General features: G+C 36.7%; 1 protein-coding gene across 18 annotated transcripts in view; it reads right to left on the bottom strand.

Annotated features, from left to right (window-relative positions):
• The window catches only part of SLO2 (slowpoke 2), a 559700-nt gene that overhangs the window by 269429 nt on the left and 282771 nt on the right, over window positions 1-7500 (bottom strand). For 3 of the 18 annotated variants that reach the window (XM_067089846.1, XM_067089850.1, XM_067089849.1), the window contains exon 2: window positions 5280-6605. The exons of the other annotated variants lie outside the window; for them this stretch is intronic. The gene's annotated coding sequence lies outside the window, so the exon portion shown is untranslated. The remainder of the gene's footprint in view (window positions 1-5279; window positions 6606-7500) is intronic. 18 annotated transcript variants of the gene reach the window in all.

The following is a 7500-nucleotide window of genomic DNA, read 5'->3' as shown; positions in this document are numbered from 1 at the left end:
TAACAAATTCTAAAGCACATTTGAAATCTTTTCATATGACAATTAAAAAAAGATTTAATTTCCCTGTACAATCTATCGAACAAAATCCTAAGTAGAATTACAATCTCTTCATGGGAAAATGAAATAGCAATATTCTACTTTCCAATCTTCTCTGGTCATTTCATTTCTCTGCAAAATTTCCCGCAAGCAAATTTCCCTCAGAATTTGCTGCAGAAATCCTTGCTTTAATTATACCAGCCTTGCTTTAAACCCTCTTTGAAGCGCATTTCCTTTTGATGCACCCTGTAGCTTGACTGTTCTACACAGAGTTTATCAAAAGTAGAAAATGCGCTGATCCCTTCTCCCGGCGACTTTGGTTTAATAATTATTATTATTTGTTTCCTGAAGTTGGGAAAGTTGGGTACCAGGGTGAATTATTCTTTACATAAACGAACGTGTGTTTATATATACATACATACATACATAAATAATACATGCAGAAAAGTACACACCGTATATATATATGTGTATGTACATTATATATACATACATATACATTTAGCAGTCGTTCTGTATACTTGATCTCTCTCTCTCTCTCTCTCTCTCATTCCTTCATATATTTCCTAATTTTTCTATATTCAATTATTTTCGTATAAGCCCTCTCTCTCTCTCTCTCTCTCTCTCTCTCTCTCTCTCTTCATTTATATACCAGAAGCTAAAATATTCGTCGTAAGCATATATATATATATATATATATATATATATATATATATATATATATATATATATATACATATATATATATATATGTGTGTGTGTGTGTGTGTGTGTGTGTGTGTGTGTGTGTGTGTATAAAACCTTCCACAACCACACGACTAAAACCCTCTTTGATCAAGTCCAAGGAAAAACGAAAAACAACCCCTCCCCTCCCCCCTTCCCCCTCCCCCTTATAAGAAAGACTTAAAAAATATACAAAGAATCAGACTGGGGCGATATATATATATATATATATATATATATATATATCTCTCTCTCTCTCTCCTCCAATAATCCAATCAAGATACAGAAGACATTTTATCTCGTTTGCAAAGACGCATTACGATACCTATCTAATTTGCGATGCGTTGCGATACCTGTCTAATTAGAGCATCGAATTTGGGGGAGGTTCGGAAATAGATCTTTGTCTTAATTGGTCAGATATATATATTGCGGTGTTCATCTAATCGGCTGGGAAATGGGAATCCTGATAATCTATTTTGCTTTTATTATCTCGGTTTAATTTTTAGTTTTCTGTGAAAGAAAAGTGTTGTGCTGGCTTTGTCTGTCCGTTCGCACTTTTTTTTTTTGTCCGCACTTTTTTCTGTACGCACTTTTTTCTGACCGCGATTTTTTCTGACCGCGCTTTTTTCTGTCCAAACTTTTTTCTGTCAGCACTTTTTCCGTTCGCACGCACTTTTTCTGTCCGCACTTTTTCTGTTCGAACTTTTTTATGTCCGCATTTTTTCTGACCGCACTTTTTTCTGTCCGCACTTTTTCTGTCCGCATTTTTTCTGCCCGCACTTTTTTCTGTCCGCGCTTTTTTCTGTCTGCACTTTTTTCTGTCTGCACTTTTTTCCATCCGCACTTTTTTCTGCCCTCACTTTTCCTGTCCGCACTTTTCTGTCCGCCCTCAGGCCTTAAAATCTACTGAGGCTAGAGGGCTACAAATTGGTATGTTGATCATCCACCCTCCAAACATCAAAAATACCAAATTGCAGCCCTCTAGCCCCAATAATTTTTATTTCATTTAAGGTTAAACTTAGCCATAATCGTGCATTTGACAACGATATAGGACATGCCACCACCGGGCCGTTGTTAAAGTTTCATGGGTCGCGGCTCATACAGCATTATAACGAGACCACCGAAAGATAGATCTATTTTCGTTGGCATTGATTATGCGCTTTAGCGGCTGTACAAAAACTCGATTGCGACGAAGAAGCTTCGGCGCATTTTTTACTTGTTTATTTTTATAAATAACTTTATTAGATTATTTTCAATCGAGTTCCTTCTTCTTCTGGATTCAATGTCCACACTTTCAAAAATATTAAGTATTTAATTGCCTATTAATATCAATGTCATTTTTACATCGAAAATTTGGCCCGTATTGGAAAGTCTTCAAAGATATCAAGATAATTATATAATATCAATTTAAGGACAATTTCTATCAGAAACTGAAACTCCCAAATACAGTTTAATTACCAGTTGTATAAACACACAATATATATATATATATGTACACACATACTGTATATATATATATATATATATATATATATATATATATATATATATATATATATATATATATATATATATATATAGATGAAATACTGTATATATAGGAAACACTTTTACCCAAACCAAAGAAAAGTAAACCTGCTCTTTTACAAACTATCTTACCAATGATTTTGTTTTTTTATGATAATTTGGGTACAGACAACTTTAAGTCATCCCATAACCTTTCCTACTTACTGTAATCAATTCGTACCTGTTATGTAATCAGCCCTCAAGGCCATTACATTAAAGCTAATCCTTCCCTTTGTGCTACCTTGATCGAGAGAGAGAGAGAGAGAGAGAGAGAGAGAGAGAGAGAGAGAGAGAGAGAGAGAGAGAGAGAGAGAGAGAGAGAGGAACAGGTGATAAATAAATAAGAGGGAATGGAAAGTAAAACCGATACACCTGAAATTCAGGAAACGTCGAGAGAGAGAGAGAGAGAGAGAGAGAGAGAGAGAGAGAGAGAGAGAGAGAGAGAGAGAGAGAGAGAGAGAGAGTTATATAGGAAAAGGTGATTAAATAAATATAAAATGAAGGAATAAAAAATAAAACCAACACCCCTGATATTCAGGAGACACCAAGAGAGAGAGAGAGAGAGAGAGAGAGAGAGAGAGATAATGCAATGCAAAATCAAATAAAAATTAAAAATAAAAGAATTATTGCCATATTCGTAAATAATCAACTATACTCTATACCGGGCATTACCTCAAACCAAACCATCAACCGACGTACTTTTACAACCTAACCTGGAAATATTTTGCAACACCCTGTAGCTGATTTCATTACTCCAGACACGTCAAAAACTACTCCAATTCATCAGCTGTGACGGCATCAGTGTCATCCCGCCATTCTCCTGACCCCAATCACGCAAAAAAAACAGGTCAGAGTTTCGAAATGACCTGTCAAGAGTGAAAACACTGTGGGTTTCGAACCTCGAAACAAAAAAAAGGGTTTTTCCAATTGGCACATTTGGCTTCCTGACCAATTCATTCGGTGTGGAAATTGGAAATAATCATTTGGGGGAGACACATTTCGAATGGAAAATCGATACGTGGGTCACAGATGGTATATACACACACACACAAACACACAATACACACACACTCTCACAATACACATACATACAGAAAATGAATGCATTGATGAAACGAAATGTGAATACGTTTAACAATATGTATTTCTGTGGTACACACACACACATTTGGCAAATGGTTTTGTTTCAAATTTCCTCCCATTTTGGACATTTATGGGATTCGTAGGCTTAATGAGTTCCATCATTTTAGGATCGGTGGGAATTGAGGATCGAGCGCCGTTGTTGATTTGTGCGTACGATGTTTGTGTTTGTGGGGACTACTGTATATATGTATGTATATATATTATATATATATATAATATACATATATACACAGTATATATATATATATATATATATATATATATATATATATATATATATATATATATACATACATACATACATATATATACATATATACAGTAGTCCCCACAAACACAAACATCGTCCGCATAAATCAACAACAACGGCGCTCGATCCTCAATTCCCACCGATCCTAATATGGTGGAACTCATTAAGCCTTCAAGTCCCATAAACGTCCAGAATGAGAGGAAATTTGATATAAAACCATTTACCAAATGAAGCAATATTCTGATGGCGGCGAGGCGGTCACCCGCCCGCGTAATTCCAGGTGACTCTTTTAATGGCGGGTCATGTTAGTTAGAGCGTGTAATGCTGTTAGCCAAATCCACTTATGCTAAGCATGACTGCTTTCCATTGTGGCTGCTTGCTTGTGCTTGCATCTGTCTGTGTGTCTGTCTGTCTACACAGGTTGGGTGAGTTTAATTCATGCGACAAAAATTGCGCCAGGTTTTTCCTCGTAAAGCTTGGAGTTATAATCATAATTCATCTCTTAATTGTTTCTCAGTCCCCTACAACAGCAATGATAAAAATGCAATAATTCAGTTACCAGACAATTTCAAAACACTGACTCAACGCAACGCCAGGTTAATAAGCAAATCAAATGGACGAAATCAGGTCGAGCATACAAAATCAGGTGATCACGTTGCAGGCAACATAATAATAAATTATTTCTGCACCACAGAAAGTAATATTAAATGTTCATACATAGCAATAAAAATTAAATTGAAAAATGATAATACACCATTAACATTACCAATAATAAAGAGTATCAACCTAAACAAATATCTTATAAATAAAATCCATACATGCCTTTTAAAATGTGTGAAATAAAATCTACATAAAGTAAGCTTTGGACTATGTATATAAAACTATAAAAAATATGAATTTCATATAAGAACAAATATTGAAATACTGGTTTTTAATATTGAAAAAAATACTGGATAATGATCCTGAGATGCACAACTTATTCGAATGTGAAGTCTGATTCATAAGGTTGTGGATTTTACTTATAACAAAATTCATAATAATGGAATCTAACTTCCGACTCTGTTGTATATTATCAAACTGGATATACAAATCAAATGTACTGTATGAACAAACTAATCAAGCAATCGGCATTAGTAAATAATTCCAAATATGAAACTTTATGTAAGCATCAAATTACTTATTGGAAAAAACTAATAATTCCAAGAAATATTCACCCAATTACTGTAAACAAACTTCCCATTTAAACTTCAAAGTGACTGAATGTATTCAATTAAAAGCTAATAACTCATGATGAAGGAAAAACTAAGTTATCTTCATCAAGCTACCCTTTTTGAAGGTTATGAAAATTGAATATAAAAAATGAATTCCGTGTACTAAATATAATAAAACACGAAATAAAAAAGAATGACTTTGATTTCGAATTCATAAAAAAATAAGCTATTTCAAATCAAAAGTTGTCGAGAGAAAAAATAATGAATTCAAAGCCGCGAATCTCAGCAAAAACGAATCATGAATTTCTATTCAATGCATCTGAAACAAAAAAAACAGAATCAATACTTACAGGTATAAATCGTGTTTCTCAGTATCACAGTCGTAGCAAAAAGACGTATTGAGTGAGGGACTTAACGAGGTGTGGGTGGTACGCTTCCAAAATCATAGAGAACAGCCTGGGAGAAGCCAGCAGCTCCGCAAAGATCTTGAGGCAACCGAACTAAAGTCATTGGTTCAGCAGAGTTTTGAGGTAGCCCAGGTGAATCCCACCAAACTTAGCAAACTCTAGTGGTAACCCAGCTTAATCCTGGCCAGCTTTGCTAAATTGTGAAGTAACTAAGCTTGAATCAACTCAGTTTAAGAGCCTTGAGGTAACCCAGCCTTTAGCTAAGCCAGCTTAGCGGAATTTTGCAGAAACCAAGCTTGAGAGAATCCAGTTTAGCAGAGCCTCGCAGTGACCCAGTTATTAAGCTAAGCCAGCTTAGCGGAATTCTGAGCCACGTCGGCTTAAAGAGTTTTGAGCAAAGGGGAGTCCAAACTAACTCAGTAGTGCAGAGTTCTGAAGCCAGACCACACCAGGCAGCTCAGACTGTGCCAAGCCAGCCAAGCACGTACTGGAGCCAAACCCGTCTTAGCCTAGCTACGGTAAACTTGGTCCCCGACGGGATGAAGGCGAAGAGGGTCGAGACGCAGGCCAGCTTCTGATGCTCCACAGCATCCGTCTGTCCCTCAGCACATCGTAGGACACTATCATCATCTTTCAGAAATAAAAATAAGACTTTTGATTTCGAGCAAGAGTTTCAACGGCGTCCTGCGTTGGGAGCAGAAGGTGTTTCAGAGGGACAAGGCCACTGACGAGCAGTTTCTTTCTGATAGGAAGATCTGACCAGCAGAGTTTCTGTGACGAGTTTCTTGATGATGATGTCCAGTACTTTCAGCCTAGCAGATTTTTTGATTGAGCAGATGGCTCTGATAGGCAGTTTCTTTCTGGGGAGCACACTTTATGGATGATCAGAATTCTCTGGCAAGCCCTCTTCTCCTGATCTTCCTAGCTTATAAATTTTCATTAATATTTATTTTTCTTACAAAGCTTCACAATACAAACTCCTCCAGTTGCAACCTCTACTTGAAATACTGTTTCTATTGCTGTCAGCTCTGCAGTGGACGCTGCTTTTGTGAGGGGACGTCAAAACAGCGAAAAAAAAGGTAATCTGTGACATTGAAGATGCGGGCCCTGGTGTGTCAGCTCTCCTGAGAAGACGCATTTGAGAGACTGTTACGCCCTTATCATCTACGTAAGACTGAGGGTTGTGTTAGGAGGTGGCGCTACCAATACTTAATTATTCCCAGGGCGTGAAGGCTGGAATCCTTTTTATAAAAGCGGTGAACATTTATCCTGGAGAGAAAAGAGCATAATTATAAGCAGAAAAATACTGATGGCGTACAGGAACATTATATCAGCTGTATTGGCAAAGGGCGGAATATTGGGAGTACACTGTATATATATATATATATATATATATATATATATATATATATATATATATATATATATATATATATATATATATATATATATATATATATATATATATATATATATATATATATATATATACATTGTTAAGAAACTTCGACAGAGCTGTAACCACCACAGAAAACGGAAAAATAAATTTCTATATCGACATTACAACAAAAGATGATACCGGAAACGATTTAGAGAAACAGTAAGTGATTTTCAAAGAAAAATGAAATAAATAAATAAATAAAAAATGAAATAAATAAAAGTAAATAATATGATAAGGCGGAAACCGTCCAAGGTCGAAGACAATATCACGATGCTTGTTAAAGCGAAATTCGACGCGCTCTCCGTTACAAGTCGACACAATTGTGTCGACATTCGACACAGTCGCGTCGACACTCGACACAATCGCGTCGACATTCGACATGGCTATTCGACACAATCGCGTCGACACTCGACACAATCGCGTTGACATTCGACATGGCTATTCTACTCAATCGCGGGCGGCATTCGACGATATTCGACACAACTGCGTTGAAACTCAACACAGTCGCGTCGACATTTCGACGATATTCGACATGGCTATCCGACACAATCGCGTCGAAATTCGACACAATCGCGTCGACAATCGACACAACCGCATCGACACCCGAACAATCACGTCGACGTTCGACACAACCGCGTCGACATTCGACTCTACTATTCGACACAATCAGGCTGAAATCCCCCCGATTACGAGCGGATGCTCCAAGACTCAACAATGGGGTTG

Source organism: Macrobrachium rosenbergii, chromosome 46, assembly GCF_040412425.1.
Source record: "Macrobrachium rosenbergii isolate ZJJX-2024 chromosome 46, ASM4041242v1, whole genome shotgun sequence".
NCBI lineage: Eukaryota > Metazoa > Arthropoda > Malacostraca > Decapoda > Palaemonidae > Macrobrachium > Macrobrachium rosenbergii.
This window is presented reverse-complemented; position numbering and strand designations above follow the sequence as displayed.